The following is a 16,799-nucleotide window of genomic DNA, read 5'->3' as shown; positions in this document are numbered from 1 at the left end:
GTACCACTACACCAGGCTAATTTTTGTATTTTTAGTAGAGACGGGGTTGCACCATGTTGGCCAGGCTGGTCTTGAACTCCTGGCCTCAGGTGATCCGCCTGCCTTGGCCTCCCAAAGTGCTGGGATTACAGGCATGAACCACTCCGTCTGACCTGTGATGCCTTTTATGAGGAAAGTTCACTCTTGAGTGCCATAACTATGGGCTTGCTGGTTTCGGATTACTGGTTTGGTCTGAACTGACCAAGTGATTTCTGTAATCAAGAGTATGCAGCAGTGGTAGCTAAAGGTTCAGGGTATACTGTTGTGACCTCAAAAGAAAGGCTGTTTTCCTCTAAAATAAATTACTAGCTTGATTAGATCATTTGACTTTTTGGTACCAAACTTATACCAACTAAAACAATTCATCCAATACGATTCAAAAAAATGTTAATATCGGATCAGCAACGTGATGAGTTCAGAAAGTGTCTAAATTAAATAATTCTGTCCATTTAACAGAGTTCTCCAGAGTCAAAATAAAGCAAAGCTTCAAGACAATCACTACCATAATTTAGGTTGGTTCTGGCCATGGGCCCCCATCGAGGTGAAGAGCTGAGAAATGCATACCCACTTCCCAACTACAACAACTGGAATTGTTTTACCTTTATGTTTTGAAACCTACTAAAATGCAAATAGGCTGGAAAGACAGAAGAACTTACACATCATCAGTTATTTACCTCTCAGTGTGGACAGGCTGATTGGAATCTTTCCTGGGAGAAGATTTGTCTATAAAATAGAAAGTGAAAGAAAGGTGGGAACATTAGCACCTGGCAGAGCAAGGAGCTAGCAAAAGTGGAAGCTGCTGAAGGATGAGGGAGTTGGAGAGCATCAACAATAGAGACTTCCTACATGCCAGTCTGGCCATGCCCAGCCAGTGTTGAAGGCCATTCTTGCTCAGTGGGAAGATTCAGTGGCTGGTCCGGAGACAGCATTCCTCAGTGCTATAGGCAGGCCTGAATCAGGGGTGCCATACTGCCTGCAGACCTGTAGTCTTCAACACCAAGGAACTGCCTGTGAGACTGACCACAGATACACAAGCACTCTGAAGTGAATACGTGAAACCCAAAGAAAAGGGTAAAATTTCTAAAGCAGTGAACATATTTTAAGACTTTCTCAATCTTCCTCTTTTGGAGACACTCCTTGTGGAATATGAAGTGATGAGCATTCCTGAGGTTTCAGGGGGCAGACCCAGTCCCTCACGTCCCCACCCTAGTGCCTGAGTCCACGATCCAGTACCTCCTAACCAGCAGCTTTATTATTATACTGTCATTGGAAGGAGTCTCTGAAACAACTGTTGACTGCAATAATCAATCAATTCTTGTCAGAGGTGTTTTGCAACCTCTCCACAAGAATCAGAAAGTAATTCCAATCACCTTAAGTCATGCCATTTCACCCAGAGACCTTTACTGTGAATTAGGGAAGGGGGGAGATCAGAAGCAGAGAGATAAAATACCTTTTGCATATTTTAACCATAATCAGTCACTTTATTTCATGACTGAACGGTGTTTGCTATCATTTCATTATAGTGAATCATCTCCAGGAGAAGATTCCAAATTGAAGCAATTCCTTGGAAACAAACAAACAAACAAAAAAAACATGCACAGCCCCCCGCCCTGATATTTCTAAGTAGCCCGACGAACACAGTCGCAAGTAGTGTTTCCCAGCAATAAACTTGTTCTTGCTTTTCTTGGATTTTTAGAATGTAAATTGTTCAAAAACTATTTAATCCCAGAGTTCATATAGGGAGTGACATGACTTGGCTCTTTAATAGTCTCCAGAACCATCTATTTAGATATACAAGGCTGTAATCATGGTTCTACTGTAGCAAAGGAAAAAGAAGGGTAAGACCACATAAAGGGTATAAACAGCTCACTATTAAATGTTGAGGAAAACTATAGTTGAACTAGGACTGGTTAATTTCCATTATTGCTTTGGGACTAGGTGAAGGAGGTATTTCAAATCACTGTAAAATATATATATAGATATAGATATAGATATAGATAGATAGATATCTGATGTGTAGATGACCACGAAATACAAGAATATAAAATCGATGGGGAATGTATCTGCTAAACGTATCAGTGTGATACAGATTTAAATTGCCTACTTTATTTTAAATATGTCCTATCTGCAAAATAAATCCTTGTGTTTTATCTTCTGCATAAAAATTTACCACAAAATAGCATTAACTTTATTTTAGCAGTAGCAATGATATTTATATGAAACAAAATCTGTGAAACAGATCATAACTACTTCTCTTCCTTAAATGACTCCTAGGTTAAAAAAATAATAAAAAGTGAGAAGAGAACAGAGAAAAGGATAATGTAAAGTTCAGCCATCAAAAATGGCTTCATTAAGATCCTTAATGAAGCTCATGGGAGCCATTTATTGACTCCTCAACTATTAAAATGGAACATTATTACTGCTTTAATAGTATTTCCATTTTCGTTTAGGAAATAACTAATCAAGGGATCAATGTACCAAAGACTTTATTTTCTTTCCCTTGGGTTACTGCAAGTACATTTTTTAAAATGCAAAAAAACATTACGAGCAATTCCCCCTGGCACCATATCGCATGAACAATTTAAAGAAATAACAAGAAGGGTGAAAGGTCAACAGCTACCGATCTGAGCACTGTTATAAAACAAATGAAACTCGGTGAGTGGAAAGTCTCCCTTTCTGGGAGAGGGAAGGGATCCCTGCCACCGCAGGGAAGCTTCCCCTCCAAGGTATGCAAAGTGCCTCCACCCTGACCTGCTGTCAACCTGTAAAACATTTCTATTTCTCAGACTCACTTAGAATGCAAACTACTGTTTTCCTGGTAGTTCTCACAGCTCTGCTTCCTTTGAGGTACAGATGTGTAGCCACAGAACCCAATCAGATAACACCTATTTACATATTTATAAAGTCTCCTGTAAAATCTCCTATCAATTGTTGCTGCTATATATAGGCCTTTCAAAGTATCTTGTGGGCCCGGCGCTCTACTGCACCGCTCCCTTCAGGAACCTGATATATCGCATAATGTGATTTCAATGTAAATGGGGCCCATCACACAATCACACCACTTCACAAACTCTTTTCTGCTGGGGTAGCTTAAATCTAAACACACTCAAGCAGCTTGCTGCACTGGAGCAAGATTTCTTCCACATTAAAAAAAAATTTTTTTTTTCAAAAAAAATCCAAAACCCCAACACAACAATGCGAGGGGGAAAAAAAAATCTGAACGTTTTCTGCAGAAAGATGGGCCGTCTCCAAATCCTTGTGCCCTATCAGACAAATTAAAGTAAATCAAGCATGAAATGAAGCCGAAGAGCCCCGAGATAAGGCTCCTTTAAGTCGTTTACAGATTAGGATAGAAGAGGTGCATCTGGTCTCTGGCAGTGAAGGAGGCCAGTTTTTCAGCTCACAATAGCAGCCTGTGTATAGGATTACCTTACCTTGTCACTGACAAGGGAGGAGGCGCCTGCCTGCAAGACGTCTCTAACTAACTTCCTAATGTTCCTGGTTAAGGTCTCTTATTAAAGTATTAATTGTTACGAGAGAAATACATTTTGATAAAACAAAACAACCCCCAGCCCATGCCCCTAAAAAAAAATCCCACAGACTGATTTATGAACTGGTCAGAAGCTGATAAACTGAGGAGGTTGGGGGTGGGGGTCGGCTACCAGCAGATGAGCCTCTTCTCTTAATCAGGCAGGACTCTTCTGCTAGAGACAGAAGCTGATAAGTTTCCAGCAGGAATTAGTGACACGGCCAGGAAACTGTGTTACTGGTTGGACTGGTACTCTAGCAGCTGCCAGAAGGTCCTCTCTTGTTATCAGATGGGATTTTGCTGCTGTAAACGGGGAAGTATTCTCCAAAAGAAACTGGACACTCTCTCAAAATGTTACGTGATTAATCGTTAAACTATAACAGTAGGTGGGTGTAAGATTTTCTTGGAAGCATCTGGAATCCTGCAGCTTCTCAGTGAAGACCTTTTCTTTCCTTGGCACTCCTAGCAGCCTGGAAACTACCCCTTCTTTCCTTCCTTGACAAAGAACTTTTTCTTCTCTAATAAATTTTATTTATACCTTGTTTCTATCTAAGGAAATTCTTAATTTTCCACCACGGCTGAAAGACTGCCATCAGCCTAACCTACTCATGAGTTTCAATTACTCTCAACTCCATTCTACCTCAATTTTCTGATTCTATAGGGTAATGATGATGCAGGGAGTGGTGGGGTTACTGTTTTCTCCTCTCCATGGGTACAAGCACAACTTTTCCCCAAGACTAAATAAGACAGTCATGCTATTGGTTGGGCCTTTTTTGCACACTGTAGGGAAACCACCTGAGAATGAAACAGTATAATTCTTTTAGGGCATTAAGCATTATACTCTATTCCAATAAAAGCTACCTCATTGTGCCTAAGGGCATATGACATTCATATTGCTCTTTACAGTTTATAATGTGTTGCCATTTGTATTTTCACATTTGAATTTCACATGCAACACTTTGAGATAGGTAATATTACCAAGACATTCTGATGAATAAAGTGAGGCCCAACTGGATTAAGTGACTTGCCCATAATCATTATGGTGGTTACATGCGAAGTCTAGACATAGAACCAAACCCCACGTTCCTTCCCAATATATAAGATTGCCTAACTATAATAATTTCTTCACGTTTGAATAAAAGGATTCATGAAGAAATTCTCACATTGTTAAATGATAGACACAAGTACTCACCCCTAACCCGAGATCACTCTTAGTCTCTGATTTGTGTGGTCTGCAGCATTGAGAGACACACGACACGTGTTAAGACATAGATACGAATGCAGGTAGATATGCTTTCATCTTAGATAACTGTATTCAGGATCTTTAGGTTAACATTATCAAATCATCTTATTAATAACATTTGTTTGCATGAACTTTAAACATGGCCTTGGTCTGACACTCCTGGATCCATCTGTTCTCCCTACATTTCCAAAATTATCTCTTATTATGCTTTTTCAAAAGATCTACTTTTTTTTTTTTTTTTTTCCTTAATTTTTGAGACGGAGTCTGGCTCTGTCACCCAGGCTGGAGTGCAGTGGCGCAATCTTGATTCACTGCAAGCTCCGCCTCCTGGGTTCACACCATTCTCCTGCCTCCCCCTCCCAAGTAGCTGGGACTACAGGCCTCTGCCACCACGCCTGGCTAATTTTTTGCATTTTTTAGTAGAGACAAGGTTTCACCATGTTAGCCAGGATCTTGATCTCCTGACCTTGTGATCCACCCGCCTCGGCCTCCCAAATTGCTGAGCAAGGGATCTACTTTCAACCCTGTTAATGTATATGATTTTATTTCTTTTCGAGTTTAGATACTTACTGAAAAATAAATGAATACATCTTTTGCAGATAATGTTTCTTGTAAGTAAAAAAACACAATTCAATTTAATGTCATTTCCCAAATTTCCATTCTGACACCAATAGACAATAGAACAAAATATTGTATTCCCAACGGAAGGTATCTTTGAGAGAGGCTGGTTAGTTGGGAAAGTAAAAGTTTCAAATATAATTTTTAAAATATTATATTTAGTTTTTAAGAAATAATCTTAATTAGAAGATTCTACCTGCTAAAGGAAACAATTTAGAGTCAAATGTTACAAAGCACTTGGAAAATAACTCCTAATAGTAAACTCTGTGCATGTGCATGTAGATGAAAACTTGATGAAATTCATATGTTCAAAACATTTATGAATATGTCTAATTATTTTCCGTGGAGTAGGTTGAGCATAATCCTTCTCTCAGCAAAGAACTGATATATTTACAAATCTGTGACCAAATGATGATATCTAACAAGTGCTCACTGCTTGCTGCTCCAAAATAATAAACTATCTTAAATTATGCCAAAAAAGATAAGAGACATGCTTTATTTCCCTATTTATTAATACTGTGAGGAGGTGACATTTATTCATGATATTTACAGTGCTTCTTTACACTAGACTTTGGGAAAGGCACTTTTTTTGCTTCTTCATTGTGTATGATTTGGAAACAGGCTTATTCCTGCTTTAAAAATATCATTGTTTAAAAAAGAGTTACAATATATTCTTCCTCCATAAAATATTTCTGTCAAACACAGGCTAAAATATTCTTCATACATTTTATGTCATATTTTACCACTATTGGAATTTGAAACTGAAATTTCTTTATACAATAGGCATAAAATGAATTTATGGTATGGCATTTTATTGCCTTTTGTGTATAAATTGGCTATATATATCTCATTGATTACCAGTGATTAATCATTAGCTTAACCATTACAAATTTTCTTAAAGGAGTAGTAATAATGTTTGAAATGTAGAAGAATACTTGAATCTTTCTTACATGGTTTTTAGTGCGGTAATATAGCATTTAACTAATTACAGAAACAGTAAAAGCCAAATACTGTATTTCTATTTTACTGACTTTATTAGAATATCAACAGGGAAAAAAAAAAAAAAGAAGTATGTTTTAATCTGCTGGTTTGGGAGCTATTTTCCCGTCTAAGTTAAAGATGTCCTAAGACAAACATCATTTTGAGTTTGTATCTATGTAGTGAATGAAGAAATAAACTAAATAACTGACACATTCCCCCATGTGCTGTGTGTGTGTTTCTCTAGACCTAAATCGATGTGACTCAAAGTTGCAGATCTTAAACTTCCTATTGCTTGTCTTTTTACAGTAACAAAGTGCTATGAATACTATTACTACTAGTAGTACTAGTTACCATTTATAGACGATCTACTGTGTATGCACTTTGATTATACCAAGTTTGCTTCTTAAATTACATCTTTTAATTCTCATATCAGCTAACCTTGCAGAGTAGATACAATTTCTTTCACTTTACAGCTGAAAATCGAAGGCTCAGAGAACTGAAGTAATGGTGGTCAAGAGTCAGGATTCACACCTAGGTCTGTATTCCAAACCCATGTAATTTTCTGTGTGCCTTGCAATCTAATCTAGGGTCCTTTCATTATACAAATTAGACTGACATTTTTGCGAATAGTCAAATATGTTTGTTTCAGAAAAAAAACTGGTAATCATTCCTTATTAATACTTTTTTCTTTTTGAAATTTTAATTGTAGATTATATAATTCATCAATAAGAAAAAATACTATTCCCACAATAATTTATGGGAAATACAATCAGGTACTATAAACTTGTTCTCTCTTAATTTTTCCCTTCCCTAGGAACCCAAGTAAACTTAATAAGCCTCAGGACTCAACAAGGCATGTTAACATAAGCACATCTATTTCTAATTAGAAATCATTATTATACGGTGTCAGAACATGGTTGCGAAATACAAGTTAACCTGCTACACCTACACATTGATCCTCAAGAAGTAACTAACTTTGCATTTTCACAACATTCCTTATTTTCTGCATGTTATAGCCACATCCATTAAACTTACAGTGTTTTCACGCAGGCTAGGAACTGAAAATCTATCACAGAAGTCAAACTAAAAAAGCGCGATGGCCTGCTTTATTTAATGACATCCAATTTAAGAAGGCTGTTGAAGTTCTGATGCCATCACTTCTGCGATTTCTCTTTGAAGAGTTTCTTAAACTGAGGAAGTGTAATTTTTTGACACATCACTAGGAAGTTCCAAATCATGTGAGGGACATGGAGCCAAGGTTTGTCATACTCGTTAATGGTGATGGCAGCATTTGTCTATCTTAAAACCTCTTCCACTTCTCCTCTGCTCCTGCTGCTGCTTATCAACTCTCAGTCAACCATATTCTCTGAGCAATCTTGTGTTCCCCTAGACTAAATAAAGACAAGATGATAATATCCTCTTCTGTCTTCCTGTATGCAATTAAGAGGGATGAAATGGGCAGTGCTCTTGGCAGGAATTCTCAGGGAGTTGTGGAAGAAAAATGTTTAAGAACCACTCCCTTGGATTTAATCCTAGGGGAGTTATCTCTAAGAAAGCCCTGTTCCTTACTTCTTGACAAGCCACAGAATACAAACATTTAAAAAATAAGGGCAGCTCCAACCAACTATTTGCAGGGGAATGTTATTCATGAAATCATGGGGTTCAAATGGTGCCACAAAACAGAATGGATACCAGCAGAGACTGCAGTGATTAATAAACCTTAAAATTCTTCTACTGCGAACCAAGGACTCAAGTTCATCATTCAATCACTTCAAATTGTTTTCTAGGTCATTGTTAGGGTGAGTTATAATAAAAACACATTTCCTCCTCTACCACATACCTTTTCTAGTCAAATAGCTTAAATAAGGCATTATAAATGTGAGTAAATAGTACCTTCCTTAAGGGTGCTTGGAACTATGTGCTAATCGTGTTTATTATTTTCTCTCTACAAATACTTTAAAGTATGTTAAGCTTTCATGGCACACTCCTGTTAGTTCATTAATAATATCACATAACCCTGCTCACAGATACCAAGTGTGGCTCACTGATATTTTGGAGTCTGTTCCCAATGCATAGAGCCAGGCCAGTCTTTTTTCCTATCTTTTATCTGTCTCATTCCCATGGTCTTTATCTTGTTTTTTCCAAAGACTATTTTCCCAAAATGTCAAAATTGTTTGGAAATTTATTCTTATCTACATAGTTAACAAATTTTATTATTGCTCACCAGCATATGATCTGTAAACTAAATGTTCTCAAATCTACAATCTAGGTCAGGATAAAGGTGCTCCATTCAGTTATTTCTGGACCATTACATATCAACATTGCTTCCTGATTAATATAAAAGCCCTCTTCTACCCTCTTCGAGTTGCTCCCTCTATGTGTGGTTTCTATAGAGTTTATGAATATAATTTATTTCCAGGGAGTCTTTCAGAATCCAATAGTTATCTGATATCACTTACACACCTTGAAACAACAGTTAAGGCTGCATTAATTCAGTTAAGACTGAATAATAATTAGTAAAACTGATAGCTTTATTTGCTTGTTATTCAGCCTCTGGACTGTCACCTTTTAGATGTGCCCATAAGACATCAGATGCTGCTAAACATTTCCTGGAACTTGGACTCTCCCCTTTTGGTATAAAAGGGATTTGGCTTATCTACATGCCTCTATACCAGTCCAATTCCATCTTCATCAACGGAAACATAACTGGTCTTATTAATGATACCACCTGCTCATAAGCTAATTGATATGGCCCCTATGGATGATGACTAGTAGCTGATAATCAACCGTGGAGTATGAATCCACAGAAAACTGTGCACTCACCTAACCCAAGTATGGTCTAGACCGTATCTCCTTGCTTGTTGATGAGAATGTCATGTGGAGAGGAATCAAAAGCGTTACTGAAGTCCGGATAGATTACATCTATTACTTTGCCCTTATCTACATGGCCTGTCACTCTATCATAGAAGGAAATTAAATTGGCCTAGCACAATTTGCTCTTCACAAAACCATGTTGGTTGCTACTCACTAACTTTTGCTCTTCTAGATGATTGCAAATTGATTGTTTGACGATTTGCTCTAGTATCTACCTTGGTATCAAAGTTAAGCTGACTGGTCTATAATTACCAAGATTGTCTTTTTTTCTTCTTCTCCTTCTTTTCTTTTTTAGGAATAGCCACTACTTTCCCCATAAATGGTGACTTTTTTCCTGACCTCAAGTTCTCCCATGTATTAATTAGTAACTCTTCAGTTTCAACCCTCGATATCTGTAGCATTTTTATCTTCAATTTCTACATTTTGATTTCATCTGTTTTTTAACTGATATTCTTTTCTAATCTATCCTTACTTTCCATGCTTTCAAAATGGGTATAATCAACTCTATCGTATTATAAACTGAACCTTTCTTCAGTAATTCAAATATTTTAAAAGAAACATCCTCAAAATTCTTTTTTTTTTTTTTTGAGACGGAGTCTCGCTCTGTCACCCAGGCTGGAGTGCAGTGGCACAATCTCGGCTCACTGCAAGCTCCGCCTCCCGGGTTCACGCCATTCTCTTGCCTCAGCCTCTCTGAGTAGCTGGGACTACAGGCGCCCGCCAACACGCCCGGCTAATTTTTTTTTGTATTTTTAGTAGAGATGGGGTTTCACCACGGTCTCGATCTGCTGACCTCGTGATCCGCCCTCCTCGGCCTCCCAAAGTGCTGGGATTACATGCCTGAGCCACCGCGCCCGGCTAAAATAATTTTCTAAGTCAATATGTTATTCTTTCTTAATATATCACTTGCTCTTTCTCTTTTGGGGAACCATCTTACTTTAAAGTTGAACATCTAATTTGTGTACACGTTTATTGTCATATCTATTGTTACTTGAATTTTTATTTAATGCCATCCTTTGTGTTCTTAATGTAAGTAAAAATGTATATTTATTTTATATACAGTAAACTTTGATGTATAATTACATAAATGGTGATTAATCAGAAATCAACTAAAGAATATATATTAATGTTCTTTTGAATTAAAACATTGTGTTCTTTATTTTACCTGTTTAACATGTTTGAAAATTTCAAAGAGATATAGGAGATTCTTTATAATATAGTTTATTCTGAATAAAAGTCAATTAAAAATTCATTACTAACTTATCATAAAGAAAAGAAGATGGGTCAGGCACGGTGGCTCACACCTGTAATCCCAGCACTTTGGGAGGCTGAGGCGGGTGGATCACGAGGTCAGGAGTTCAAGACCAGCCTGGCCAAGATGGTGAAACTACAAAAATTAGCCAGGAGTAGTGGTACGTGCCTGTAGTCCCAGCTACTCGGGAGGCTGAGGCAGGAGAATTGCTTGAACCCGGGCGGTAGAAGTTGCAAAAAGCCAAGATGGTGCCACTGCACTCCAGCCTGGGTGACAGAGTGAGACTCAGTCTCAAAAAAAAAAAAGAAAAAGAAAAAAAAAAAGAAAAGTAAATTGAGCTGGGCGCAGTGGCTCACATCTGTAATCCTAGCACTTTGGGAGGCCCAGGCGGGTGGATCACTTGAAGTTAGGAGTTCAAAACCAGCCTGGCCAACATGGTGAAACCCTCTCTCTACTAAAAATACAAAGAAATTAGCCAAGTGTGGTGGCAGGTGCCTGTAATTCCAGCTACTTAGGAGGCTGAGGCAGGAGAATCGCTTACACCTGGGAGGCAGAGTTTGCAGCCAGCTGAGATGGCACCACCGCACTGCAACCTGAACAACAGAGCAAGACTCCATCTCAAAAAAAAAAAAAAAAAAAGAGAGAAAAGTAAATTCATATTGTTTGAACTTCACAATCAAAACATGTTCTTACCAGAACACCTTTTCAAAGAAATAGGAAAACTCTAAGGGTTGGGCACTACAAATTGGAACTGTTATAGTGACAAGTACAATTGTCTTTACACGTCTGTATTTGATCATTTGTATTTAAAAAATCACTTTATCTTGAACTTTTATTAATTGTTTCTCTTGAAACCATTATAGAAGTAAACAGATGCTTAACTAATTTTGACTAAATCTTTCTTCTTTATGTTTTTCAATTTCAATAACCTTTATAGTCTTTTTAAGGTACTAGACATCTACATATTTGCCTTAGCTTTCGTCTGAATCAGGATTCTTTAAATTGGAATTTCAAGGACTATTTTAACTAAAGTACACATATAAAATATCTTTATTTATTGATGCAAACACTACTATGGGTTTTTTTAAGACAAAAAAATTTAAAACAACATAGGTTTATGTTCAGACAGAATGTTTTTTGATTGCAGTATTTTCTCCAATACTATACAATTAAATTTCCATTACAATATACTTAGCTAATAATCCATATATTATCACTTCTTAAAACCTAACGTTCTGTCTCTTTTTATTATTTTCAGGAATAAAAATCTCAGTGTAGTTGTTTACTTTCAATAGCTGTCAAGATTCTTCAAACATCAGAGATGTAACTGTTTTTGGAAAAATTTATAAATATACAGAATGGATACAGGCCAGAAATGACACCTCATTTAGTTGTAAATATAAAAATGCCATTCACTTACATTATTTACAATAATTTCTTAAGTGTTTGGTTTATACTGACATTCAACTATTCTGTTTATTCTCAAATTTAAGCAAGGTATTTCCTTATCTTACGTTTAAAAAAAGTATTGTATCGATAATTTCTAAAGTCATATTCTATTCATGCCGACATTTAGCATGCTAGTCAGTAGGATAAATAATATGCTATGTATTGGGTTCAAAAAAGGGTGATAAAAGGAGAAATCATTAAATTATCACAATTATAAACACACAGCATAACAAAAGTTTTTAATATTTAGTCACTAATGTACAGAAAACAGCTTATGAAAATTATAATTTGGAATAGAAGAGTTTTAGACAAATCCAATTTATTCTTCTCTGCAATAATGGAGACAGTAACTGTTTCACCAAAATACGAAACAAAACCTATCCAAGATTATTTGGTGCCTTGGAGTTGCAAATGATTACATTTTATTTTTAACCTAATTTATAAAAGTTCCATGTAAGAATGTGATCACTCTGAAGAAGCCTTGACTCTAATCCTGTCACTGCAAATCCTACATTTCTAATCACCCATGCTCCAAACTTCCCCCAACCTCCACCTCTGCCCCTACAAAAAGCTCCTTTCTGCTCTTAACAACTGCTATTAGTAAAAACTCCTGGGTCTCCTCTAAACCAATCATTTTGGTCTGGAAATAATCGTTAAATTTATACAGGGTGTGAGGAGTTGAAAAAAAATGAGTGTTTCAGATTTAATTTTAAGCTGTTTAGAGTATCTGTGGGATATGAAAGAAAAGTTGTGGAAAGTACGGAGAGCTTGGGAATCTGACCATGGAATCTTCTCTCCTTCCATTAAAACCTTAGAATTTCCTCCTTCACATTCAGATACATTTTACTCCAATCTATTACACTCACTGCCTGAAATTCCTCTGTGAGGTTTCTTTTGTTTGTTTTGTTTTGCATTACAAGTATCCTCTTTAGAAAACTAAGGAAATTCTTAGAATCTGACTATCAGTCATTCCACCTTTTCCCTCCCAGCTCCACCCTTTTTTTTTTCTGGAATCTAGAAGAGATGCCCTTAAACTGACATCGCATTGCCTGAATTGTGGCAGGAAAGAGAGTAAGGTGGTACCTATCTGTGCAGCAGGCAGATGTCAGTGCGAGGTGACAGCGTGCTGGCAGTCCTCACAGCCGTTGCTTGCTCTCAGCGGCTCCTCTGCCTGGGCTCCCACTTTGGCGGCACTTGAGGGGCCCTTCAGCCCACCGCTGCACTGTGGGAGCTCCTTTCCGGGCTAGCCAAGGCCAGAGCCCGCTCCCTCACATTGCAGGGTGGTGTGGAGAGGCGCGAAAGTGAACACGGGCTGCGCGCAGCGCTTGTGGGCCAGCTGGAGTTCCGGATGGGCGTGGGCTTGGCGGGCCCCGCACTTGGAGCAGCCAGCCGGCCCTGCCGCCCGTGCAATGAGGGGCTTAGCACCCGGGCCAGCGGCTGCGGAGGGTGTACTGGGTCCCCCAGCAGTGCCAGCCCACCGGCGCTGCACTCGATTTCTCACCGGGCCTTAGCTGCCTTCCCGCGAGGCAGGGCTCGGGACCTGCAGCCCTCCATGCCTGAGCCTCCCACCCCCTCCATGGGCTCCTGTGCGGCCTGAGCCTCCCAGACGAGTGCCACCGCCTGCTCCACGACGCCCAGTCCCATCGACCACCCAAGGGCTGAGGAGTGCAAGCGCACGGCGCGGGACTAGCAGGCAGCTCCACCTGCAGCCCCAGTGCGGGATCCACTGGGTGAAGCCAGCTGGGCTCCTGAGTCTGGTGGAGACATGGAGAACCTTTATGTCTAGCTCAAGGATTGTAAATACACCAATCAGCACCCTGTGTCTAGCTGAGGGTCTGTGAATGCAGCAATCCACACTCTGTATCTAGCTACTCTGGTGGGGCCTTGGAGAACCTTTATGTCTAGCTCAAGGATTGTAAATACACCAATCAGCACCCTGTGTCTAGCTCAGGGTCTGTGAATGCAGCAATCCACACTCTGTATCTAGCTACTCTGGTGGGGCCTTGGAGAACCTTTATGTCTAGCTCAGGAATTGTAAATACACCAATCGGCACTCTGTATGTAGCTCAAGGTTTGTAAATACACCAATCAGCACCCTGTGTCTAGCTCAGGGTTTGTGAGTGCACCAATCCACACTCTGTATCTCGCTGCTCTGGTGGGGCCTTGGAGAACCTTTGTGTGATACTCTGTATCTACCTGATCTGATGGGGACACGGAGAACCTTTATGTCTAGCTCAGGGATTGTAAACACACCAATCAGCGCCCTGTCAAAACAGACCACCTGGCTCTACCAATCAGCAGGACGTGGGTGGGGCCAGATAAGCGAATAAAAGTAGGCTGCCCCAGCCAGCAGTGGCAACCTGCTCCAGTCCCCTTCCACACTGTGGAAGCTCTGTTCTTTTGCTCTTTGCAATAAATCTTGCTACTGCTCACTCTTTGGGTCCACACTGCTTTTATGAGCTGTAACACTCACCGTGAAGGTCTGCAGCTTCACTCCTGAGGCCAGCGAGACCACGAGCCCACCAGGAGGAACAAACAACTCCAGATGTGCTGCCTTAAGAGCTGTTAACACTCCCCACGAAGGTCTGCAGCTTCACTCCTGAGCCAGCAAGACCACGAACCCACCAGAAGGAAGAAACTCCTAACACATCCAAACATCAGAAGGAACGAACAACTCCAGACGCGCCACCTTAAGAGCTGTAACACTCACCGCGAGGGTCCGCGGCTTCATTCTTGAAGTCAGTGAGACCAAGAACCCACAAATTCCAGACACATCAGGGCAGGAGAGAAGGGCTAAAGGTGGGGAACACCAGCAGAGAGAGGAAGGGAGAGCAAGAGGGGACAAGAGGCTGAAGCAAACTATGCCTATTTTAAATGTTTCCTGGAGTTGGCTATGTGCTCAGAAATGGGGAGAAATCCCTTTTCTTACACTTTATATTCCACACTTCCAATCTTGTTACTAACTGCCTGCCCCAATGCCTGCAAGGATCCAAATATCAGGTTGTATTCTTATTATGGTGACGCAGCTACTGTGAGATAGATATTAGTAGGCTGCCCGTAATGGCTTCTTATCACTTGCAGATGAAGTCTAAATGCATTTGCACAGCATGCAAGGCACCTCTTATTCATTCCCCTGCCCACCTCTCCAACTTCACTGCCCATCCTCCCAACCAAGCTCCACCAGGAATGAACTGCTTATAGGCTTCCAAACATGCTGAGCTTTCTCGTAGCATCAAATCTTTGCATTTGCTCTTCCCTCCACATCTCCCCCCTTTTAACTCGAGTTACAGCTATTTTGCAGGGATTTAACTGTGCTAAGAGCAGATGCTTGGGATATAAAAATGAAAAGAGAGGGGTTTAGGATCAAAGCAAAGGGGAGACAGCTATGTAAGTCAACTACAAAATAATTGCTAAGCTGAAAATTGTATAAAGTGTACTGGACATATGATGTTCCTAGTTCTTATCCATGAAATATTTTCTGCCTTCTTAGAGTAAATAGCACCTGACACAACACTAGCCACATTGTAGGTGATCAATCAGTATGTCTAAATAAATTAATTAAAAAAGAATCAATTAGAAATTCCACTGAAAATTCTTTTTAAAGATAACCAACTTCATTATCACAAACTATTAAGATAGAGCTTACAGACATGTTATATATCAATATGTGGGTAGATAAAGAATGAATGCTTTAAATTGTTGGATTTTTTATTGTTTTTGTTCTTGTTTTGGAGATGGGGTCTCACTGTCACCCAGGATGGAGTGCAGTGGTATGATCAAAGCTCACTGTAGCCTCAACCTCCTGGGCTCAAGTGATCCTCCTGCCTCAGCCTCCCAAGTAACTAGTACCACAGGCATGTACCACCACACCTGGATTTTTTTTTTTTTCTTTTTTTGGTAGAGATGGAGAGGGCCTCCCTATGTTGCCCAGGTTAGACCTGAACTCCTAGCTCAAGTTACCCCCCCACCTCAGCCTCCCAAAATGCTGAGATTACAGGCATGAGCCACTGTGCCTGGCCTAAATTATTATTATTTTATTTATTGAATTTACCTTCAAACTCAAAGTGTCATTGTTACTCTCTCAGTATTCCAACATGGAATAGTGAAATGGAGACTAAAAGTTGTCACTCAATTTCCTAAACATGGCTCCATCCCACAAAGTTCTTCTCACTACCGCCTATCGACCACTAAGCTTCTGCCTTTATAATCTTATCCGTTCCTTCACTCCAGCTACCTAAAAGAGATACAAAGTGTTCTGCAATTATGAAGTAAAAAAGCTAATTCTTAATATATGTTTTTTGTAATGTGAACACAGAATGAACAGATAAAGGTCCAGCTTAAACCTTGATATACCTTGATAAATATGGGCAGAGAATTTCCATTTTTTTCAGCACCATATGTCTAAATCAATAAATTATACCAAATTCCTATTATTTAAACTTTGGCTTAATTATTTTATTTTTATTCCAAAAAATCCCTTTGCTAACTGTTGAAACCATATGTTACTCAAGCTTAGGTTTTTGTTCTTGCATTTGTTTTTTGTTTGTTTGTTTGTTTTTAATGGTCTTTTTCTGTCACACTGTATTACAACTAAGGATTAGGTTTGATATCAGAATGCTTTAAGAGTCACTTAGGCCGGGCGTGGTGGCTCTCGCCTGTAATCCCAGCACTTTGGGAGGCTGAGGTGGGCAGATCACAAGGTCAAGAAATCCAGACCATCCTGGCTAACATGGTGAAACCCACGCTCTACTAAAAATACAAAGAATTAGCTGGGTGTGGTGGTGGGCACCTGTAGTCCCAGCTACTCAGGAGGC

At 39.3% G+C, this 16,799-nt stretch overlaps 1 protein-coding gene across 4 annotated transcripts in view; it reads right to left on the bottom strand.

Moving 5' to 3' along the window:
• The window catches only part of ZFPM2 (zinc finger protein, FOG family member 2), a 483,171-nt gene that overhangs the window by 290,092 nt on the left and 176,280 nt on the right, over window positions 1–16,799 (bottom strand). The window lies entirely within an intron of this gene.

Source organism: Hylobates moloch, unplaced genomic scaffold (assembly GCF_009828535.3).
Source record: "Hylobates moloch isolate HMO894 unplaced genomic scaffold, HMol_V3 SCAFFOLD_9, whole genome shotgun sequence".
Lineage (NCBI taxonomy): Eukaryota > Metazoa > Chordata > Mammalia > Primates > Hylobatidae > Hylobates > Hylobates moloch.
The sequence above is the reverse complement of the archived record's forward strand: the minus strand, read 5'-3'. Positions and strand labels throughout refer to the sequence as shown.